We start from the raw sequence: 26,232 nt of genomic DNA, 5'->3' as shown, positions 1-26,232 counted from the left end.
AGCAACATCCCTTCAGCACCTGCGTATAGAGTGTTCATATCACAACTCATTAATGCATGTCAAAAATCCACCAAATTCACTTTTATACTCATTAACGGTTACAGAGCACAAAACCGGTCTTAGTTTGTCATTTGCTTCTTACACTTTTGAGATAAGAATTATATTGATTGTGTATGAAATTGTGTATTACCGTTCTTGATTTGGTTGATTTTAGCGGGATATCAATGTATGGTTTTCTCAAAAATACAGATTTGAATACAGAAATGATTATTTTTACTCAAAACTATAGTATATGTAGACCAAAAAAGCATCATTTGCTTGGTGGGATTTTGTACGCCATGAATCACTTTAGATGGTGATTCATCTACATTTAGAGGTCGATGGTAACTATTGACCAAACTATACGACAAATGCGATGACTTTTCATTCCGTATTGTCAACTTTCCTTTCATCTCTGGCAACACCGTTACAAAAGTTTGATACAAAAATATAATAGCACTTGCAGGTTTTCAGTTAAAAATAATGTTGCTCACCCAGTTTTTTTGGGGTTTTTTTTTTTGTTTTGTTTTGGGTTTTTTTCATGGAATTATAGTTTATAAGCACATTCTTTTAAACAAAATCCTTACTGCCCTTAATAGATTTATTCATAAAGGATACGATTCTCAAGTAATTGTCTATTTTTTTAACATTGTATTCACAAATACAGATAGTCGACCCCTAATTGCAACCCTTCGTAAAAACTGTCATTTTTAAGTATTGTACTACATCAAATCTTACCCATTTAGTACTTTTGCATTTTTTAATCTCACTGTCAAACTTGATAACTACTACAAAGGATTAATTCTTTAAAATCACGTCTTACGTGTTAGTGTATAGTGAAAATATTATATTTACTGCTGTTATCAAGTTTGTATTTCATAAATTTTATCTAAGATTTTTCTTTATCGGAGGTATAAAACGTCTGTCTGAAGAGTGTTCAAAGTGTTACTACGTTCATTATCTAGATCCCCAAATAGCAATAATTTATCGAGGCCAGCCAAATATTTTATCTTTAGCAGTTTATTTATTCTAACACCTGTTTGATTTTATGTCAATGTGTACATTATGTAGTTACACATGTACATCACCATTTCATTGTAATATCAGGTAAGACCTTATCATATGCTTTGCGAACGCGACGAAGTAAAACACAACATTCACGCAACCAATATACATATTAATAAGTTATTCTGATGTTGTTGTGAAGTTTAAATTATATTTTGAATCTTAAGTAAATGTATCTTCCATTCGAGTGGTTCAAATTAATATTGAAGACGCTCCGTTTTGTTAGTCTTCGCACGAAGGTATCGATCACCCTATTTATGATTTATGTCATTAAAATCAGAATTAGATGTAACCATAAGTTCTTGACGTGCCATCTATGATATGGAAAGGTTGTTCTCCTGATAACTACAGGACACCTACATGTACAATGTATGACTTGTGACTTAGACTAAAGTATATTCCTAGTTAGTTTCAATGTATTTGTTCTGGTGAATTGTATAGTCCTGTCCTACATCCAGATTCCTCGACCTAATTACCTTGTCCCTCTATATGACGACTCGTAATGAATTTTGTTTTGATGACCTTGCAGTCAAAACTAAATGACAAGCTGCAAAAATACATGTAGGCCCCCTGAGCACTGCATTGACTGCATTATTGCCCCCTACTTTTGTAGGCCCCCTGAGCACTGCATTGACTGCATTATTGCCTCTACTTTTGCAGGCCCCCCTGAGCACTGTATTGACTGCATTACTGCCCCTACTTCAGTTAGGCTATACCTTTAAGAATATCACGGCCTTATAGTATTTTTATTGTTGTATTGTTTATATGAATAGTCTTATCTGTATTATCAGCATATGCCTTTTGAAGTGAAAAGGTGGTCTGTTGTAGGAAATCTGTTATCATATACATGTATTCACTACCTCGTGTCAAAATAATTAAAACCCAACTAAATTTAAAGGTTAATAATTCTATCACTAGTTCAAAAACAAAACATATATACAAAGTTTCACAATATTGTTACACAAAACTAATAATCATACCATTTCAACATTAATTCTTATACTCAAGTTTGGCTTTGGGGCAGACTCAGTATTGAAAGTTGTACTAACAATGCTTAACTCGGTGTAACAGCTGAACATGCTACAAGTTCCGATGAACAGATGTATCGGAGCAGCATTTGTTACAAGAGCCGGAAAAACATTGTTAGTAACCTATCTATGAATAATCGGTCGCCGGGTTAAAGGGGTAACGTCGTTAGTGACAGCTGCAATGTATTGTTTTAATAAGCCATGCATAGTCGAACAAATGTGAATGAGTTAGTACAACTAAAGAATTGGTATTGGTGTATTACCAAAATGTCTTTCTTTTCGTACCCATAAGTTATACCACCAGACGTATATTTTAAGTGTACTGTATGTGACTTCATTACACAAAAATATTATTAAAATACGTAGAGTAGACTAAGTGTTTATATCAGCACATGGACATGGATTTAGTACCATAATAAATGTTTGTAAGTAGTATGGAGAACATATTTCTAGTGTTTGATCAGTAAAGCGAGGACCTTAATTAAATTCTGAAAAAAAAACTGTTAGAAGACATGTTTTCCACCTAACGCAGATTTTTGTGTAATTTATACAAATAATATTTAAAGAGTTAGTTGAATATTTTGCAATATTACGAAGTCATAAATTTTGCAGTGACCAGGATTACTCTTAAAATCCGACACAAAATAACAATAACGTATATAATACAGGATAATTAAATAACACTATAACAATAAAGTTGAAAACGATAGCACTTTCCGTATATCCGTTACATCCTTCATTTCGTGCATTATAAAGCTAGGATATCATTGCTTTGAACAGATAGTTCGACTGTCTTTGTGGAAATAAACCACCAAAATCTTTCAAAAAATCTTTCGTAACACAGTGTTAGCCAATCATTTGCATGATATAAGTGACGCCGACCATCAGCTGACTGTTCCTATACTTGGTTTATTCTTTGTTTTCGTGCTAACATATATACTCAATACTGTTAGACCCGGTTTGCACTCATATGTGGTATTCATAATGCATGGCGGACAGAGGGCTTTCTTAACGCCCTTGGCTATCATTTGGGGTCTCTCGCGGACGGTGTAAAGCACAGTCCCCAGGCATAGTCATACACATGAATGAGGGTCATGTTATATTCGGGGAATTTAGTTGTCATGTGACCACTTTCATTCCTTAAATTCATTAAATGCATTATCACGTGATTTTAATGTCGATTATGTCCGCTGTATATTGTAAAGCCTACAGCATTTGCTGAATCTTTGACCCAGCAAAATACTTTTTGGGATAAAATCAACACTTCCAAGTGCACGTAAGACAGAAAGATATGTCAACTTATATGGAAGGAGGTATTCGCCAAAAATATGTTCATGGGTTTCTTTTAACTTTGTTACTTGCTCATTTGTTCTCTGTATTTTCTTTCTTAGTTAATCGAAGATTGTTTAAATTTTAATTCGTGAAATGCATTTTTAGCACCGTAACTTGCAAGTTTGTACGTATTTTTCTTTGCTTAATGTCGTTTCTTTTTCTGGAACATTATTCTTTTACATTTCTACAATTATTAATTTGTTAAATACTTCTTTTGTAACACCGAAAGACGTCGTTTTCCAATTTCTTTCTTTGTTGGAAGTCTTAAATCAATGATTTATACAGGTTATATAAAAATTAAAATACGTTTCTTTTAAAATCGACACGACCAACACGGTTACAAAGAACGCACTAACATTTGACAAATTAAGAATAAACATTTTACTCATGACTGATTTTTCACCGGAAGAGGGATTGTTCTAAAACAGGTCGGGCATTTTCCGATACATTTTTGGCTATAAATTTTGTTTTATTCAATTTAATGGTATTAAAAAAAATATGGAAAGATTTCTATAGAAGAATAAAAGTGTTTTTAACTGATTTGGAAAATGTCAGATAATAAGGCGAAAATCTTGACGGGACACACTTTTGCTGAGAAGAAAATTGCGATGAAAAGGGGAACATGTTGTTGATTAAAAGTTCATTATTCATAAAATATGTCATGTTTGTCAAATTATGTGTACTTATTCTTAAAGCTTTTACTAATAGGTACGTTTTGATATAAAAACATTATTTCATTTATGGTCAGTTAAAGTGAAAAAATCTTGACAGGACGGGCTTGTTCTGTTACGAGGTTTGTGTCGTTTTTTTTTTACGTGGGTACGGTAAGAAAACATCAAATATATGGATTTTAATTCATGTCTTTCACAAATCCTTAACATATTCTTAAAGCTTAAACTTTTTTGCTATATTTTGATGTATATGTTTTTGAAACATGTTCAGAAATCAACTCAAAATCTTACTGGACGAACTTTTTTTAACAGGAAATTATCAATTTGGTATCGGATATGGGAACAAACAAATTTATTCTTTGAAGTTATAAATGTCTGTCAAAAAAAGTTTACACATTCGTGAAACCTGTATTAAGTGGAATATTTTTATGTAAAAAATATTTTGAGAAAGTTAAAGGGGTAATATCTTGACAGGACGGGCTCTTTCTCTTGCATGATATGTGCATTTTTTACAGGGGTATGGCAACAAAAAATAACATATTTGAAATTACTCAATGTCTGTCAAAAATATTTATCGTATTCTTAAAGCTTTTAATTTGTGCTTCATCAAATAATAGATATTTGAAATTAATTTAGAGTTAAATCCAAAATCGTGACAGAACGAACTTTTTTCGGGGTGAAAAATCTTCATTTATCGACATAATTAGACCTTGACCTATACATATGTATTAATTCCTTTCTGTTATTGAGTTAAATTGTGTAACCAGTTAATTAAGTTACATGTTGTTATTGAAGATTAACTGAATATAAACAGTGTCTGTTTTAGTACATGGGCTGAGACCCCCCCCCCACCCCCCCACCCACCCATCACCAACCAAAATATGATTTTCAGTGCCCTTACACCTCCCATTTACGAATCGTTTTGTCGCCAAAAAATAAACTGAACTATTTTTGTGTTTTTTAGCTTGTTCTTTGTATGCCTCGTTGAGGCAAAAAATCATTTTTCATGTTTTTTGATTCTCCGAACTTCTTTTTTTTCTACAAAACGAAGTAAACTAAATTATGTATGTGACATCATGTAGCCCAATGATTCAGCTTGACAATGGAACAAAGAAAGTTGCGGTAATATTTGGGGTTTTGGGGTAAAATGAAAAAAAATGTACCCCTACCCCACCGAAACATCGCTTAAATTGGCAAATTCTTCCATATCAAAATCCCTAGAGTATTTATGCTTCAGTAAAAATGGCTTATTTGGTATTTACTGTTTAGTATTATCTCAATTAATACATCTGGAGTTCTTTTGATGAATTTTGGCAATTTCCGTAGCGAAAAATGGGACTTTCTATTTTTCCGTTAAAAGTCACATAAATTCGACTCTACAAGCTATTCATTTGCTCAACTAAAACATTTCAAAATTGGTATCATTCGATAGCTAATTTAATTTTCCACTTAAATATCCACGAAAAAAATAATTTTCAAAAAAGAACTTTCAAAAATGTTAAAAATACTACCCCTACCCCTATCAAAAAGAATCCTCTTTCACATCATGCATACCGACACCGTAAAACTTATATTTTAGGCATTCATAATTAAGATAATGATGTACCGAACATATCTGATCAATTCATGCGCTAAGATTTTCATTTTGCGTTTACAATTACTGTAAAATCGTAAAAAGGGGAATTTTCAGGATTTCAGAATTTCTTCCAGGCATGATAATTGAAACAATAGCATACAACATGTCTATTGCCTAACATGTCTAACACCGATTATATGCCAAAAAGTAACATTTTAGTTCATGTCGAGGTACTTTTTTTCATTGGTAGGGGTGGCAATTTTCCACCTATAAATTCTAATGATTATTACTTGGGCTCATTTGGAAGCTAAGACACTATACTAATGTACCGTATCACATAAGAATTTGCTTAAACTATAGACGTTACGCGCGCTGTTCGTACCTACAGTGGTAACACAACGTTACGACGTTTTTGGGGAAAATCAGAGGAAATGTGGACGCTATTTTCTTGATAAAAAGTTGTCTGATAAATAACCACGAAAAATTCACAACTTTCTGGTACTAATGATCAACCGCACCATGCAATTTAGAATAGCTTTGAAGACCTCAGTCTGATGTTTATAATGTATTATAAATTATAAAACTGCTTTTATAAAGAAATAAACAAGAGAGCAATACCATTATTAGTAATCCTCTTGAAATAAATTAACATTAAACGTTATTTTATTGTAAGTGAGTTTTGTATTTGTGACATATTCCCATGTCTTTTCTTTTTCATGGGGAGGAAACATAAAAAAATGTTCCTGCCATGGTTGATGTGCTGTGTATTTAATATAACATTTCCCTGTATCCTTTCTTTCTCATGATAGTTTTTTTTTCACCGAACCCGTGTATTAACGTTATTACTAGGAAAACCGTGATGGTAAAAATTTAAAAAAAAAAGTTTTTATAGACCTAGTTGCGAATATTTTTATAATCAAAAACTTTCAGCAACATACATGTATATTTAATTTAATGGTTAATCTAGATGTGTGTCTTTTACTATAAAATAATATTTTCGAAACCGCATTGGTGATTTATTTTTCTTAAAAAATACGGCAAGATCGCTTTTAATTGTTGTTTTGAATAAAATTCTAACTTGATAATGCGAATTGTAGCTGTTAAGTGTAAAAAATCGCCAACCACACTGACGGAACGTCGCTTTTACCGTTATTGAAAACGTGATTTTTATGGCGTTGTGACAATTTGTAAGATTTGTAAAATATGCTGTTGTAAGAGTAATAAGAATCAGAAATTAAAAGTCCAGGACTTAATGAAAAGCTGATAAAAATGACATTCAGAAAACACTTGTTCTTGGAAAACGGAATGTAGCAATAATATAAAAATAAGACGTGAACTTTGCATAATTGCCGTAATGCGAAAAAGAGCATGTGTGACATTTTGTAAGACTCAATAAAAGTTGCCATATTTCGTAAAACTCTGTTTTTCTTTTAAAATATGTTGAAATTTATGATTTTGAGTAAAATAATATTACTTAAATGTAAAAAGAATGTACTTCTGTCCATATATGATACTCCTTTTCTTTGTTTGAATTGGTGTACTAGTTCTGTTGTGTTCTGTGGGACAGTTTTGTCCTTGGTATTTCTGAACAATTGCTGGGGAATGAGGTCACAATGACGTCAAAATAAAACAACATTAAAAAACGTGGATATTTGCCTATTTTTTTTTTAAATTTCGTTTCATTATAAAAAAAAAACAAATTTTCTGTGTCATTTTGAAATTATTCATGCAACTAAAAATGTTACCTGGGACAGCTGAACAATTACAGATTTCAACATTTTTAGGATGTATATATATGACTACGGCGCTTTATTTTGACATTTATCCAGCTAAATATATTGCTACACCCATATTCTTTAAGTATAATTCATAATTCGATAGATTACTACAGGTTAATTAGTTTTATCGCATTTTTAATGGTCGATTACGCCGCTATTTTGAAACAAGTACGAACAGCGCGCGTTAAGTCACAGTATTCTGGAAAAATGGAAATAACGGGGGATATAGAAGAAATTATGAAATTCTGAAAATTTCTCTTTTTTCGATTTTTGTATTATTTGTTTCCCCAAAAGGGAAATCTAAGAGCCTGAATTGATCAGATATGTTTGGTACATTATTACCTTATTTATGAATGCCTGAACTATGAGTTTTACGGTGTCGGTATGCTGTGAATGAGAACTCTGTTGGATACTGAGACCAGGGGTAGGGTTAGTATTTTTAACATTTTTTGAAAGTTCTTTCTTGAAAATCAGTTTTTCGTGAATTAATTATGTGAAAAATTAAATTATCTATCGATATATACCAAATTCGAGATGTGTCAGTTGAGCAATAGCTTGTTAAGTCGAATTTATTTGACTTTTTATGGAAAAAATGAAAATCTCATTTTTCGCTTTTTGGAATAAATTCTTACTACAAAAATCGCCAAAATTCATCAGTGTTAATTGTGATAATACTTAACAGAAAATATCAAATAAGCCATTTTTACAGAAACATAAATGCTCTAGGGGGTTTTGACATGGAAAAATATGAGCGATCTAAGCGATTTTCCGACGGGGTAGGGGTAATTTGTTTTCTTTTTAGCCCAAAACCCTAAGTGTTACCGTAACTTTCTTAGTACCATTGTAAAACTGAGACATAGGACTACATAATAATACCTAAATGTGTTTATTCAAACATGCTGTCCCAGGAAGGCTTAGACTCTCAAACAATTTAGTGACAAAAATCTTGGCTTTTTGACCCGGTGGGATACAAATATACGCTTGTATTGAAAAAGAATCCGAGAATATTCTTTGGGGACAAATTGATTCGGTAATGTTATGTATAAAGGTACCTAAAAATCACCATGAAGTTAATGAGTGGGGGATGCACGGTGGACCCTACTAGCCCATGGACTATCAATTGTGTCTGGTGTAATTTTTTTATGTATATTTAAGTAGGGCTGTCTTTAGTACTATACCGTGTTTTTTCGGGTTTGGCATTAATAATATAGTCTAGAGTATTTGATGGGAAATAATATTTCGATTTCTTTCCTTGTAACATAGTGTCAGAGAAGGAGAAAACTTGTCACCTATACTCTTTTCAATATATGTCTAAGGTTTAGAAGACTTTATCAAGATTCGAAACATTCGTAAACTGAATCTTCTAACAGAAAAAATGAAACTGAACTCTCTCATTTTTTAAAATCTTTTCACTATATTTGCTGACGAAACGGTTTTCCTATCAGAATCCGATCTACAAAAAAAAACATCTTGATGCACTTTATGACTATTGCACATTGTGGAAACTTAAAGTTAATGTTAGCAAAGGTAAAGTTGTTGTTTTTCAAAAGGCAAGATGTCTAAAAAACTAAGTTTTAACTACCATGTACAATGATGCATCTCTTGATACGGTTGATAGTTTCAATTATTTAGGAATATTGTTGTCAAGAACAGGTAGCTTTTCAAAAGTGAAAAAGGCAAACGTAGAAAAAGGCAAATCGAGCCATGTACGATATTCTACGTAAATACAGGTTACACAACTTATCTCTGGAATAGCAGTTAGATTTATTTGACTGAGTTAAACAACCTATTCTCTTATATGGTTGTGAAGTTTGTGGCATTGAAAATAATACTTTTATAGAAAGGGTGCATCTAAAATTTTGTAAGAACCTAATGCATGTCAAAAAGTCAATCCCAGATTTTATGCTTTACGGGGAATTATAGACAGATATCCATTGGAAATAAAAATTAAACTAAGGTTCGTTAACTTTTGGCTTTAACTAGTTACTGGAAAATCTGAAAAGCTACCTGCAATTTTATTTAACTTTGCTCTTGAAAAATATGGCGATAGAATATTCTGGGTAAAAAAGGTTAAATCAATAATGGATGAGTGTGGTTTGTCTTTTGTTTGGAACGAACAACACGAACATAATGAATCTTGGATATTTTAGACAATTAAGCAAGGCTACTTTTAGATTAATTTCAACAGTCGTGGAACTCAAAAGTGAAAAACTCACCTGAATCTCCGAATTATAGATTATACAAAGGAGACTTTGGAATATAAAATTATTTCAGAATTTGAGATGACAAAAAATATTAATACTCTTAGATTTAGAACCTTGAATAATAACTTTCCCATCGAACTTGGGCGTTGGTACAAAATAAGTAGAGAAGATAGAAAATGTCATTTATGTAATTCGGGAAATGTTGGGGATGAGTTCCATTATTTGTTTAAGTGCACATCGTTTGATAGTGACAGAAAAAAATCCTTCTTGCAGAAAAATTGTTAAAAGACCAAATATTATTAAATCTAAAGATTTGATGAATAGCTCATCACCTTCTGTTCTCAACAATGTATGTAAACTTACGCGACAAATTACAAAGATGTTGTCTCCGGGATACTTCTCTAAATTTATGTATATAGAAATTCATCATGAATGTGACTCAATATTATTCCTTCCAATACATGTACACTAATCAACGTCTTATGTATATTATATATCTAATTAAATTGTATTGAATTGTTCTCTGTACTATAGTATTATGGTGTTTGAGTAATAAACTATACATAGCATCTGCACAAGATTTGTGTTTCCAAACACTACAGCTTTTAACCCCCTTTTTCTAGTCACAACCTACCATGTCCTCAATACCATCAGCCTCACCACAATCTCAGTTCATTTCTACAGTTGCAGTTTTTGATTTCAGCTTACCTACTTGACCCATTGGTGATTTAGGAAACATCCTGAACTCTCCCTTCTCCAAACATGAAATCAAATGGTCTCTCGTATATAATTTTTCTTCGTATTGAATATTAAGACCCCAGTAAAACCACTTATACAGAATTGAACCGTGTTGTAATGGCATATAAACCACAATCAACTGAATCAGATTGTTTATGAATTTCTGGGATTTTGACGAGAAGTCACGTTTTTTGTTACATGTATGAGTAAAACTGTGATAACTGGATTTCCTGAGAAACTGTCAATTTATCAAATAAACTATCTAAAACATAAACCTGTTTTTCTTTTTATCTGTTTGGACTGATGTTACCCAATGGTGCTTGCCTGTATGGTGCATTTGTGCTGATTTTCTTGACACTTTTTTTCAAATTTTCTGCGAGATGACCACTTTTGTTTTCATTGTCAGACACTAGTGCCAGCCAAGTGTCTTAGAAACCCGATTTCTGTGGAAACTGTTTTGTTAAAATTGATTGCATTTCTGAACGTTCCTACCCAAGGTGTGTTTTTTGTTAAAATGTCTGCCTAGATATGTTTTCCGTTGTAATCGAGTTTCCTCTGTTTCATATGTAGGTTAAGTTAGGCATGTGGTTTTCTGGACTGACATCTATACATGTACGTATTTCATTCAGAGTGTCATCTTCCTGGATTGTCTGTAAATTAAATTGTAACTTTTTTCTTGATACTGGAGTAGATTTGCTTGTGCTCTTTCTACTGTTTTTGCTGGTAGGTGAAGATTGACAACGGTTCTTTTTTCAACAGGTTCAAGCACTATGCGGAGTTTTTCTGTTAGGATATGGAAACATGTTGTTGTAGGTGGACATTGACATGATTTTTTGGGAACTGTTGTGACACAATACTTACCACTTATACCTTGAACAATAAAGGCACCCTGAATGGGTACATGAGTGATTAGGTTATTGTCTATTACATACATTTTGTACCTTGCAAGTGCATGTTGACTACATACTGCTGGAGGGAATCGATGATTCTGGGAGGAGAGACGTGCGATGTGTCTGATAAATTTCCCTCAGCCTTTCATGCCATTTTTCATCCCCCAACTCATGCTCCGCTTGATTTAAGGAAGACCATTCATAGACTTGAGGCTCTTTTTTATGTATTCTATTATGTCAGAAGGTGCAATAAGTCTTTAAGGAATAAATAATTCGTCACTCGAAATAATTGCTCTAGAAATCTCGTTTTTAGGTGATAGTTACCTGTGCCAGACAAGCCTATAAGAATCTCATAGTTTTCATAGTTTTGTAAAAAGTGGAAACCGAGAACAAGCATGTTAACAGGCAGTTCCTGTCATTCATTCTCTTGTTTTCAGAACAGCATTATTATAGCTCTCTGATTTTTTTGTTTTGTTATACCATAGTACGGATCATAGAGTCCATCAAATTGGTCGAAAACCATTTACCTGCATGATTAATTATGAATTAGATTAACAAGGTGTGAAAGTTTTACGAGCCAGTTAATGGTGATTAGAGATTGTTAATCCAATTTATACAGATTACAAAGAACATTTACATGTAGTTCGACCTGACAATATTTCTGGCCATAAAACTACTGTTGTGAGACTGTTTAAGATTCTATATAGAATAATACCTCCAAATTTTATTTATCTACATTAATTTTTCATAAAATATATACATGTATATTAAAGTTCTAAGCCTAATTACGTCGATAAATATTGTTCACCACGAAAAAAGTTCGTCCTGTCGAGATTGTGGATTTATCTCTTTTATTTATTTCTCATCACCATATTACATAGGTACAGAGATATAATGCATAATATGTACAATATTTACAGTATTTACAACATAGTGTATGTGTTTAGCCAGGAGGGCACACCTTCTTAATAATTGCATATTTGGACCAATTAATTTTTGTTATGTTAAGACATCAATTCATTAAACAATAAAACATTTTGCCTAGTATAAAATTTTCTATCATGGATATACTTTTTTCGATACTCTAGAAAAAAAGAACAAGTCATCATAAAATGATATTAATCACCTACATCATTAACATCATATAGTGTACATAATCTATTTTCTCTTAAAAAATTCCATCAACCTTGTTCTATGGGCAGTCTGTGATTAGTGGTCCTATGGGCAGTCTGTGATTAGTGGTCCGACATTTGCAAAATAAAAAATAATCTTTATCTTCCAAAATATCAAAGTATTTCTCAAATACAAGATCTCCCTTAAAAATTCTATAATTTACAGCTTTAGCACTTTTATGAACCATATCATTCCACTCTTGTTGAAATTGATCTAATAAACATGTTTTAACCACCACCTTTAACCAAGTATCACTACGAAAAGTCTGAATAATCCATACATAAGAAAGACCACACTCATCGAGTACCTTTATAACATAAAGAAGCCATGGAAATGAAATACTACGGTTTGATTGTATCTTGTACAATAATTTATACACTACATACGAATATTTTGTTTGCTTTCCAGAAACAAGTTCATTCCAGTATGTTACCATTCTATGTTTTACTTCTAAAAGTAATGGGTGGCGACCCAATTCACCATAAACCAGAACACTTGGAGTTGAAGACTTTAAACGTAGAAAAATTTTGCAAAATTTTAGATGAACCTTTTCTATTGGTTCAGTATTTTCCGAAGCCCCAAACTTCTGAACCACATAGTAATACAGGTTTTACAACCTTATCAAACAGACCTAGTTGACAAGAAATCGATAGGTTATGGTGTCTACCTCTCTTAAGTATCCCATACATAGCCTTCGGTCCATTTTCTGCCTGTGATTGTATTACTTTCGCAAATTGTCCACTCTTTGAAAGGAGAACATCTAAATAATTGAAATCTTTGACAACATCGATATTTTGGTTATTGAAATTGAATGTTAAATTGTTGGGCAATCTACCGTTACAAAAACAAAGAATCTTAGTCTTGTTAACATTAACTTTAAGTCTCCAAGTTTCACAGTACTAATTGATTCTGTAGGTCCTTTGGGGTTTCAGCCATCAGAGCTGAGTCATCTGCATTTATATAAAATACAAATTTTCATATATAAATTTAGCTCATTTTCTATCTCATCACATATTGTTGACAACCCTGGTGCATCATGTCTACCAATAAAATCTTCTACATGATTGAGGAAAAGAGCAAACAAAAAAGGAGATAGATTTTCACCCTGTCTGACTCCCATTTCATATGGGAAATATTCAGATGCACCTTTGTTAGAAATAATATTGGATTTAATATTCTTATAAATATTTTGAATAACATCTTACATTTTACCATTTATACTGTTAAGAACACATTTATACCAAAGACCGTTTCTCCAAACTTTATCGAACGCCTTCACAAAATCAAGTAATGCGCAATATAATTTTCGTTTTTTTGTCATAAGAATTTCGAAAAATAAATATAAAGTAAATATGTTATCAATGGTAGAATATTTTTGTCTAAAGCCTGTCTGGTTCTCATTCAGTATCAGAAAGTTATCTGAAAAAGTGTTCAGGCGTTCGCTTAGTATAGCTGTAAAAAGTTTACCCAAGCAGCTTACAATCGTAATGGGTCTGAAATTTTTAGGGTCATTGCTATCTCCCTTATTCTTATATATTGGAATAATATTACCAATTAACCAGGTCTCTGTATCAAAAATCGGGTTAAATAACTTTTCATAAACATCTATAAAGTTCACTGAAGTGCTTTTTATATACTCATTAACAACACCATCTTCACCACAAGCTTTGTTATTTTTAAGCTTTTTATTACATATCAAAATTTCCTCCTTTTCTATATATTTATTTAAATCGTAGCTAATCTGAATGAATTCATCATTTTGATCATTTGCAAACAAGGGAGTGGAAACAATTTAAAATACCAAAAAGCACTTTTATTCTTCTTTAGAAATCTTTAATGAATTTTAATGCCATTAAATAAAACAAAAGTTACAACCAAAAATGAACCGGAAAATGCTCGTCCTGTTTTTATACCAACCCCTCGATCTTCCGGTGAAAAATCACTCACGAGTAACATGTTTATTCTTCATTTGGCAAATATTAGCGCGTTCTTCGTAACCGTGTCGATCGTGTCGATTTTTTGAAAGAAACGTGTTTTAATTTTATAACGTGTATAAATTACTGATTTAAGACTTTCAACAAAGAAAGATATTGGAAAACTACGATTTTCAGGGTTAGAAGAAGTATTTTACTAATTTATTATGTAGAAATGTAAAGGAAAGATGTTCCAGAAAAAGAAACGACATAAGGCAGAGAAAGATACGTTCAAACTGCAAGTTACAGTGCTAAAAATGCATTTCACGAGTTGACATTTAAACAATCTTCGATTAAAAGATTAAAAGATTAAAAGACAGAAAATACGGAGAACAAATGAGCAAGTAACAAAGTTAAAAGTGTCCGTTAACATATTTATGGCGGATATCTCCTTCCATAACTTAATGGTGCACGCCAGTCAAAAAAGAAATCTCCAAGGCCGAACAAATAATGTTATGATTCCGATTACCATACTAAAATGTTGTGGGGTCGGTAGGTAGGGATTAATTTTTAATTATTTTTTTTAAATCAAATAAGTTATAGTGACACCAAACTTAGAATACAATGAACCAAAAATGCAAAAACTAATAGACTTATTCCACGGCCTTATTCCGTTTTGGGATTCGGCTTCTTGATATTTTTTTTTTTTTTTGACGGTGCAAGAGCACACTCATGGCATGTGTGTTTACAATCGAATCTAAATATTAAAAAAAAAAACAATATTTCTCTTTGCTTTTCAATCTAGGATAGAAAAAAATCTATGGATTTTCTACTTTTTTTCTGAAAGACAATCGGCAGACTTTATAGTTATTTTTTTTTCAAAATAACTAATAAACTTTTGGTAGGTGGTCTGAAGGAGGGTCGGTAGGGTGACCGGAAACAGCATATTTTTAAGCCAGATAGGATAGTCTATTTATTACTCCAGCAGTGCTAGAGGTTGTCTGGCAAGCTATTTTGTTGCAAAACACATGGCATTGAGGATTCTCTTCAGTTGTAATAATAATAATAAAAATAAAACCAGAAAAATAAAACAAAAAACAATAACAACAACAACAAAAAACAAAAAAAAAACCCAAAAAACCTGGAGTCTCTCGAGAGCCTGTTTCGCTCACCTTAAAAAAAGTCGTATTTTGACCTTTCAAAGGCATTAACTCCAAGGCCATTTAATCAAATTAAAGTTTCATTTTATCTTTGACAAACATAATTATGTTTCAGGTGTTTTTCAAAAGATAAAAAAGGTCGTGTTTTATATTGGCATTTCAAGTAGTAACCGGAGACACTGCCTGTATTTGTTTTAGTTATTGACAGTAAAATTCAAAGAAGTCGAGTCAATAAGTTAAAATAGTCCAAAATATCAAAATAGCCCAAATGTTAAATCAAAGTGCTCATGTACTGAATCGATTTATATCGATCACTTGAATTTTACGCCTCAAATAATTGTCAAATTGAAAAAAAGGAGGTTAAAAGGGAAGTACGGGGATCGAATCCAAACGTATCTAACACAAGCTTATTGTTGTAAATGGTTTATACAGAACACTTCGATTTATTTTCAAATTTACCATTCTGATTACGAAGGCCATTACAAAAAAAAAAAAAAACACACACACACACACACCAAATTCTTGATGTATTGTAGCAGTGCGCAAGTTTGCGTAATATTCAGGTTCAATGTGCATGTACATGGACCACCTTGATCAATATAGCCAAAACTCTCCGATATACTGCGTAATTGAACTATAAACTACTAGTTGGCCTTCCCAGTTTCTAAGTTTTCAAAGTCGAAATCCAGTTTATCGACCTACTGGCCGAAACAGTCTGCCAAATCATTCAAACTTAGGCCATAATCATTGAAATGAATCGTGTTCTTAGATACATATCCCTCTCAACTAGCTACATTCCCCAGTTGATAATTATCGCACAGACACTTACGTGTCATTTAAAGCACTTAGTTTCTTGGACACCTAGTTCCAGACACACGTACATAGTAACAGAATCACCAAATGCTAGGAAATATGATTTCAACAATTATGTCTGGTGCAGAAAATACTGGATATGCTCTTCTAAGGGCATGGAGCACATGGAACGCTTTTTTATCTTAACACATGGCCAAAATAGCCAATTAAAATGTGAATTACAAAAAGCGATATCATCAGACCACATTCCCGCCAAATGCATTATCGAAATTCCTATGCCATCGTCTAAGCAAAGTTTCATTTTCATTTGTCATCTCCGGGCTTCCGATGTCACGAGGCGATAACCGTAATAAAAATACACGATACAGGGAGGGGTATATCGGGCAAGGAGTTAAATATACTAAATGCTTGCATCGGGTTGGATTGTGCTACCCTTTTGTAAAAAAATGACAACAAAATGAACGGCAAATAATAGCATTTAATCCCTTTCTTTATATAAGTTTCTTGATCGGATCCACTGCCCTTTTTGTAAATATTTGGATCCGCCAGGGCCTGCATGAAATATCTGAGGACAGCTCTTCCAATTGGTACTAAGCATTGAATTTCCTCTTTATATTTCATTTCTATGGTTTTCATTTCGAGATTAAAATCAAATGGTTTATTATGCGTCTAAAAATAAATAGAGTGAGTGAGGGGTTTTCAACGTCCTAGACAACCTTATCGGGTCTCGCATGGACGGCAAAAAAAAAAAAAATAGGCAAATTGAATACATTATATATCGACAGTGAACGACTTGTTTATTCTGATAAATGCATAGAAATAAACAGGTACTGATAAGAAGTTAGAGGTCAACTATTTTAAATTTGATCGTTGTCACGTCTGATACAATTCAGCATATTTAGTTCACAGTAAAAGTTGTGTGTTTTTTTTTTATTTGTTTCTTGGTGTAAATAATATAGAATTAAATTTGATATTACAAAATACCAATAAAACGGACATGACCATCTGCAGTTGAAGCTAAATGGGTTTGTCAATAAATGGGACTATTTTACTGCGGTAGATTAAGTGTAGATGTTATCAGGCTTACAAACCTGAAGGCTCTGGTGACTGCTATATCAATTCTATTCTTCGATCTAAATTGATAAAAACTATTAATATATTAATATAATGCAAGTATTTCGCAGAATATAATTCTCGTTTGAAGGCGTCGTACAGGTAGACGGACTTCATAAAAACACAAAATGTACTGTATTTCATTTAAAATATTTCAGTGTGGAATAAAATTTTGTTTGATCGTCATTTCTGAAAATGAGTTTGTAAGTATCTTTGTATTGTCAAGTAAATCTCTAGGTTTGTTTAGGGTGAGTGGCCAATTCTGTAAGTGGTATTTCTGGTGTCTTGTAAATATCAAGTGTTGTCCCGTAAATTCTATATTAAGTGTAAGTTGTCTTTGCGTACTCTATAAAAAATTATTACCTTTAAAGTATGAGAAATGCACATTGAATGAATATCGAATTGTAACCAACTTCACAGCTTTTCTAACCAATTTGAATTTTCATAGCGTTGATTGGTGTAACATACTGTTCACATCAACAATACATCTGTTTATGTATGCATATAACCGTTCAAATCAATATATATAATACAAGTTTAGATACATCGGACTTTTGCAAGTTAATGTAAGTATTTCAGTATTTTATCACTCATTTTCAATTTGTTTAAAACATTCTTAAGCTCACGAGCAATAAGGGTTTCTTAAACCCACAGTTTGTTGTCTTTATACGACGGCAAAAAGTGCAGTCGTATTATGTTATGATGCTGCCGTCTTTGTCGTCAATGTTAGTTTACCTAATTCGTTTCTTTGCGATAACTTTAGTTACAGTGAACTGCATATAATCAAAGACTGAAGTCTCCAAAGTTGCTAATCGTCGAATATTCTCTGCCACTGATTTTGGCTTACTTTCAACATCCGAATGTGATATGCTCTAAAATCCGGTGGCTTCCACTAGAATCTTGGTTTCCTTGATGTGATTACTTTTTCGTAATCGTGATGACCCGAATGTTTTCAATCTGGTAACCAGGAACCAGATAAACAACTGGCAATGGTTATATATAGATATTGGGCCCTGATAATGTACATGACCTATATAGTTAATTGTAACGAGTCCCTGTGTTTGAATCGAAAACTGGGTAATATTAAATAAATTCAAAGCTAACCGATCATTTCATCTTTTAATGTAAACTTTTCGTTCTCATACAAACAAAAAGACACACATAGACATGTGTAAGATATTTTTAAAAGAGGTACCATTCAGCGATCTTTGGGTCGCTTATGATATTGATCAGGGAACCAGACAAGGAACCAGATTAAACAACTTGCAATGAATATTTATAGATTTCGGAGCCCTGCTAATGTATATAACCTATATAGTCTTGTACCGAGCCTCTGTGCCTTAATCGGAAACTGGTTAATGTTCAATGCTAACCGATCATTTCATGTAAACTTCCCGTTCTCCTATAAGCAAGAAACACACGCAGACCACACGTGTATGATATTTAAGAGGTACATTTTTACCTCGTATGAAGCTAGAACTACGACGCTATGGCGGTAAACACGTCACAGATCTGCAGTATAACGTGGAGTAGTAATATATAACTATCCAAATCGTATGCGAATACAAAGTACTGAAATAACGAGTTCAAGAAGTCGCTAACAATATTAGCGACTTAAAAATAGGAGATATGTTATGATTGCCAATGAGAAAGTCACCCACAAAATACCAAGCAACAAACAATTATTATAAACTTCCACAGGTCACTCTACCGTCTCAAATGATAGGCAAAACCCATATAGCAAAATGCTAGCTTTGAACCTCCCCCATCCCCCACCCACCCCAAAAAAATGAAGTAAAACTATTCATAAAAGACGAAGACCGACCTAATCTATATACGCATGTAGTAAAAACACAAAATGAATAACAAGGAACATAAAAAAACAACGATAACCACTGGATTACAGTTTCCAGGCGTGAGACAGGCACATAAGGTATTTGGCGGGGTTAAACGGTGAAATGGGGCCAAAAATGTAATTTTTGAAAAACTGTATTTTTGAAATTTTTCATCTGATTTTAATTTTTTTTTAATTGTTCCTCTTTACAAGGGCTTTTAGAAGTAAGCATTTCAAATATAGTATCATTAACTGTATTGAGATAACGGGGGTACAAAGTGACCCATGCAAGCCCATTGAACTCTGTACATTTGAGGACCAATGTGGACACACGATTCATATTGGACACAATTTTTATGGAGGATAAACTAAGCACTTTTGACACGATTTTGCTGCCATTTCTAAAACACCAAACTCCAAACCGCAATCAGTACTATTTTTTTGTCGACAATACAATTACAGTGTATAACTGCAAACATTAATTTCTGACAATATGCACATCAAATATGATAGTCGACCACCCCATTAAGTTTCATAACAATCCTGCAAATCGTTAAGGAGAATCGAATTGTAGAAAAGTGCTTAAAATCAACAGCTATGGAACGCCTAAACTGTCTGATGAGATACGCATTTGTTTACGTGTTGTCAATTTTGTATTACTTGCTGTGGTCATTTTGTATTTACGTCATGTAGAAACATCTTTACATTATGTCGTTTTGTCTTTACGTTCTGGCATTTCGTTTTTACGTTCTGTAATTTTGTCTTTACGTGCTGTCGTTTTATGATTACGTTATGTCAACATATATTTACGTTATGTGAATTTATCTTTACGTTCAGTGGTTTTCTTGTAACGTGAGGTCATTTCAATCTTTACGTTATGTCGATCTCTAAATACTTTATGTGCATTTTCTTTACGTGCAGTGATTTCTTCTTTACGTGATGTGGTTTCTTCTTTACGTGATGTGGACAAAAATTTCATGATGACGTGTGAACCCGGAACTTTTCGATCGTGTAAACTTCAAATCAGTCCGTAAAAGGCAAAATAGACGTCACGACGCCGATTAGAAAAATGTTGAACGAAATACATTTGAGTAGCCTATCCAGTCAACCTAGAGTATTTATTCTATAGTAAAAAGTAGCTTATTTGTTATTTACGTTCAATATTATCACAATTGATACACCTGGGACTCTGTTGATGATTTGTGGGATTTTCGTAGTCAGAATATATTTTTTTAATTCCAAAAACATAGGAATTTCGACTCCCGCAAAAGTTTGCATAAATTCGACTCTACAAGTTATGCGTGACTAAATTTAATTTTCTACATTAATAAACTACCAAAACAAATTTTCAAGAAAGAATTTTCAAAAAATGTTAAAAATATTACCCCTACCCCTAGAAAACTGGTCTCAGTATCAAACATAATTCTCATTCACAGCACACCGACACTGTAAACTCATATTTTAGGCATTCATTATTAAGATAATGATTTACTCAACATACCTGATCAATTCAAAACAAAACTTTTTTTTGTACTTTTGGCTACCTGCCTCGTTGAGGCAAAAATCATTTTTAGCTCACCTGCCCAAGACCATGTGAACTATTGTCATCACTTGGCGACCGTCGCCGTCCGTCGTCGTTATCAATTCTTCTCCTCTGAAACTACTTAACCAATCAGAAGCAAACTTGGTATGAATGTTTTATTTGGTATCCTACATAGAACTGAAATGGGGATTTTTGTTTCGTCGAAAAACATGGCCGCCGTTACTAATAATAGAACATAGGGGTCATACCGTATTTTTTCGCACAGATCTCCATAACCGTTAGATTTAGCCACATTTTGATAGGCTAAAAGTATTTTGCATGTTTAGATTTATCAGTGGTCAAATTTTCGTTATAATCTGTTAAGGCATGATGGAGTTATTGCCGTTTTCGATGGTTTTTTTTTTTTGCTATCTTTAATGTTTAAATTATTTCTTTCCAAAATTTTCTCCTTTGACACTACTTGACCAATTGCAACCAAACTTGGTATGAATGTACCTTGTGGTATCTTGCATAGAACTGATGTGGGGAGTTTTGATTTGTTGAAAAAAATGACTGCCTTTACTAAAAATAGAACATAGGGGTCAGATAATAGTTTTTTGCATATATCTCCAAAACCGTTAGGTTTTGCCAAATTTTTTTTGCTGAAATGATCCTTATTATAAGGCTTACTAGTCTCCAGGGAGAAAAAAGTTGTCGGACGTTTCCTTGAAGGCAGTTATTGCACTTGAAAGGTGAAAAATGATTATTTTTTTACAGATTTTAGCCAATATCTTGAAAACTGCGATGGATAGAATAAAACTTTAAATTGTTGAAATGATCCTTATGATACGACCTACAAATGTTTGTGGGGATCAAACTTGTTGGATGACTCCTTGTTCATTTTTTTTGCCCTTGAAAGACAAAAAAATATGTTTTTAGCAGTTTTCAGCCAATATCTTGAAAACTATAATAGATAGAATGAAACTTTCATTGATAAAAGAATCCTTCTGATAAGTCCTACCAAAGTGTTCGTTGGGTCAAAATTGTTGTACAGCTCCTTGTTAGAGTAGTTGTCCTTGAAAACAAAATAACTAGATGAGCTATTTAGGGTCCTTGTAGCATCTTGTTTACGTTTTTTATACTTCTAACTTCTTTTTTTTTTCTGCAAAACGAAGTAAATTCACAAATGTATGTATCAATATGCTGCCAAATGTCTCAGCTTTACAATGATACCAAGAAAGTTGCGGTAACACTTGGGTTTTGTGTCAAAATGAATACAATAGAACTCTGTCTCATAGAAATCGCTTAAATTGACATAAAAAGGGAAAATTCCGGAATTTCATTTTTCTTCCATTTCACCGTTAATTTTTTTTTTCAAATACCGTAATTCAAAAGATCTTTTGTATATTAAAATACAACTATATAGTGTAGTAGCTTTGTAATGAGCCCAAGATATATATGTACTTGAACTTTTCCAAGTCAAGTTAGTGCAAAAATTGCCCCTACCCATGATAAAAATACCTTAATACGGCCCATCGCCTATGCTTATTAGAAAGCTAAAATGCTAAATAAATATGTTTAAATATGCAAAGTCATGTTTGAAGAACGGTACTTAAAAAATTGCACATAACAGGTTTTAAAATGAAAGAAAATATGAATTTAAAAAATTCCCTCTTTACTATGAAAAACACAATATTTTCACATTGAAACTGGAAACAATACGCCCCTGAAATGAGTAGATACGTCGATAATTAAAACACTAGTACCCAGCATGTCTTATATATATATATATTCATATATTATATGCTAAATATAACATTTTGGTTCATGTTGAGGTATTTTTTTCATGGGTAGGGGGTACTTCTTGCACTAACTTGACTTGGAAAAGTTCAAATATTTATACCTTGGGCTCACAAGAAAGCTACTAAACTATATAGTAGTATTTATTTACAAAAGCTTTTTTGAAGTACGGTATTTTAAAAAATATTCCAATTAAAAGTGAAATGGAAGAAAAATGAAATTCCGAAAATATCCCTTTTTACGAAAACACATTATTGTCGCCTTGAAAATAAAAAAATACGCTCAGGATTCGAGTAGTGATGTTCGATATATCAATGATGAAAACAATAGCAACCAGCATGCCTATTGTACACCGTTAATAAACTTAAAACGAAAATTTTGGTTCATGTTGAGGTATTTTTTTTCATGGGTAAGGGTGGTAATTTCTTGCCTTATAAGTTAAATTATTAATTACTTGGACTCATTTGAAAGCTTACGCATTATATACATTCACTGTATCTCACAAACACTTGTTTAAACTACGGTATTCTGAAGAAAGATAAAACGGGTGATAAAGAAATTCTGTAAATTCCCTTGTCCTGATTTTATAGTAAATGCAATCCCATAAAGAAATTCAAACACCTGAATTGATCAGATATGTTGATTAAATCATTATCTTAATTATGAATGCCTAAAATATGAGTTTCACAGTGTCGGTGTGCTGTGAATGAGAATTATGTTTGATACTGAGACCAGTTTTTTAAGTGAATGGGTAATATTTTAAACATTTTTTGAAAATTCTTTCTTGAAAATTAGTTTTGGTGGTTAATTAATGCAGAAAATTAAATTTAGTCACGCATAACTTGTAGAGTCGAATTTATGCAAATTTTCGCGGGAGTCGAAATTCCTATGTTTTTGGAATTAAAAAAATATATTCTAACAACGAAAATCGCCACAAGTCATCAACAGAGTCCAAGGTGTACCAATTGTGATAATATTGAACGTAAATAACAAATAAGCTATTTTTAACTATAGAATAAATACTCTAGGGTGACTGGATAGACTACCCAAATGTATTTCGTTCAGCATTTTTCTAATCGGCGTTGTGACGTCTATTTTGCCTTTTACAGAATGATTTGAAGTTTACACGATCGAAAAGTTCCGAGCTCACACGTCATCATGAAATTTTTGTCCACATCACGTAAAGAAGAAATCACTGCACGTGAAGAAAAGAAAATGCCCATAAAGTATTTAGAGATCGACATAACGTAAAGATGAAACGACCTCACGTTATAAGAAAACCACTGAACGTAAAGATTAATCCACATAACGTAAATTTATGTTGACATAACGTAATCATAAAACGACAGAACGTAAAGACAAAATTACAGAACGTAAAGACGAAATGACAGAACGTAAAGACAAAACGACATAATGTAAAGATGTTTCTACATAATGTAAATACAAAATGACCACATGTAATTATAAAACCACAGGAAGTAATATAAAATTGACAACACATAAACAAATGTGTATCTCATCAGACAGTTTAGGCGTTCCATAAACAGCCGTCATTTCTACAATTTTTGTCCAAACAAAAATGCCTGACAGTATGAAAATCTCAATGTAGTTAAAATTTCATATCAATGCTGCAAGATGTTAAGAAAATAGCTCTGACAGACTGACAGATGGACAGATAGGTATAACCTATATATCCCCAACTTCGTTTGCGGTGGTATAATAATGGTACATTTATCATCTCAGTGGTTGATCCAGGGGGCTGTTGGGGGTTAGCACCCGCTTTTTATTGAAAACTGCCATTTTAATGTGTAAAATTGACAAAAAATGGCAATTTATGTTCTAGCACTCCCCCTTTTCTAAAGAACCTCGGTCAGTCGTGTGGTATTTCTGGGTGTCTAAAAATAAACTACTATTTTGTTTTATCTCGTACTTAAATCACTTCTTACAAAACATTATCCCATACAATCACATGACCTTAACTAATAGATGCATCGTTTTTCTTTTTTTTACAGTTAAAACGAGAAAAATGTCTGTAAGAAAGAAGGGTAAGTAAAAACAATGCAAATTTCTCATTCTGTTTTAACTTACCTCTTAATTCACAATATGAATATGAATACACTAATGCACATTTAACTTTTTTCGTTTAATGTATTGTTTTGATATACGAGATACGAAGGCACAAATCATTTTCCGGGTCAGGTATACGTTATTTCCGCCCAACACTTTTAACACGTTTAAGATATCGTTTCTGCTCGACTACATATATTATTTATAATCACAGATTTATTAATATAACGTGTGATCCGGGGCCTTCCAGTCATCAGAAGAGGACCTTTGTTTCACCTTCTAAATGTAAGTTATTTCAATCAATATAAAGTTTTTCGCCGGTATATTTCAGCAGTATATATTGATTTTACCATTACCATTAAAGTCTGTATTAGATGTGTTACAGTTCAAGTTCTTAATTTTTATTTCATATTTTATTTGTGAATTCAATTGTATCGAACGATACTATTAAACTGTAGTACTACATTGTAGTATTAGAATTTCCGTTCGTTCGATGAGATCAACACGATTTCCACTTTCAAACTGAAAATAGAGTCGGTGGTGAAGTTGTATATATATTTTGTTATTTTTTTTCTCATTAAAACCGAATGACCTTTAAACTTTGTGTTATCCATGTTTTCCTAGTTAATCAGCTAAGAGCTTGAAAGTCATTGTAAGACTACATATTGACCGTGCTTTGACAAAAATAATAGATAAATCTGTCTTATCGTTTTCCTGTATGTCTGTGTCTGTCGATTCACAAAGATTAATTTGAATTTTTATCAGTCATTATATTGTAGATTTCAATACACAACCATTCACGATTTTGAATTTATGTGTATTAATAGGAATACGCCACACGAAAACACTTAGAATAATACCAAAAAAAAAAAACATAGCGGAAAAGAATTAAGTGAGTCATCCACAGACGAGGCTTTCCCAGAAGAATTCAGGACAGGTTCAGGTCTTTTCAGAAGTCTGCGAGCAGAAGAATTTTTAATGATTTGTTGTCGTATTTCGGAGACATGTTGTCTTATCTGGATTCGATGTTACTCAATGTTTCCATATACTTTATAGTAGCATGCAGTGTGTTAATGTTGACATTTCTGTACATGATAGTTTTCCGTGTTTGCAAGTGGTTAAAAAACTGACATGAATACACAATCAAAACAAGAAGTGCTATCTAATCATCTGTCATCTTCATCCGGACATTTTCGATGTTATACATTGCATTTGTTCATGTTATTGTTAGTATTAAAAAATTAGTACCTACACCACTGTATCATTTATGTTTCCAGATAAGCAAGCTGTTTCAGAAATTAAAGATATCATTCAATTTTTTTTTTATAAAAGTGAAATCAAGGGTATTGAAAGATTAAGCAACACCTGGAGCTCATTACCGAAGAAAGGAGATCACGCAGAAAAACTGCTGTACCTTATAAAAAAAATGAAAAACGCACAAAAAGTTACATGACAAAACAATACTCTTCACCCCCCCCCCCAAAAAAAAATAGCACAGTGTAGGTTCATCAGTAAG

At 32.6% G+C, this 26,232-nt stretch overlaps 1 long non-coding RNA gene across 1 annotated transcript; it reads left to right on the top strand.

Moving 5' to 3' along the window:
• The first annotated feature begins 997 nt into the window (after positions 1-997).
• On the top strand, positions 998-25,969 carry LOC148619237 (uncharacterized). Its single transcript, XR_015921556.1, has 4 exons — positions 998-1,146; positions 24,662-24,694; positions 24,931-25,001; positions 25,544-25,969. It is a non-coding gene; the product is annotated as an uncharacterized LOC148619237 (long non-coding RNA).
• Positions 25,970-26,232: the final 263 nt, after the last annotated feature.

The sequence above is a fragment of the Perna viridis genome, chromosome 4 (assembly GCF_037379345.1).
Source record: "Perna viridis isolate PV_CMFRI_1.1 ecotype Kerala chromosome 4, ASM3737934v1, whole genome shotgun sequence".
Lineage (NCBI taxonomy): Eukaryota > Metazoa > Mollusca > Bivalvia > Mytilida > Mytilidae > Perna > Perna viridis.
Note: the sequence above shows the minus strand (reverse complement) of the source record. Positions and strands in the feature narration are given on the sequence as shown.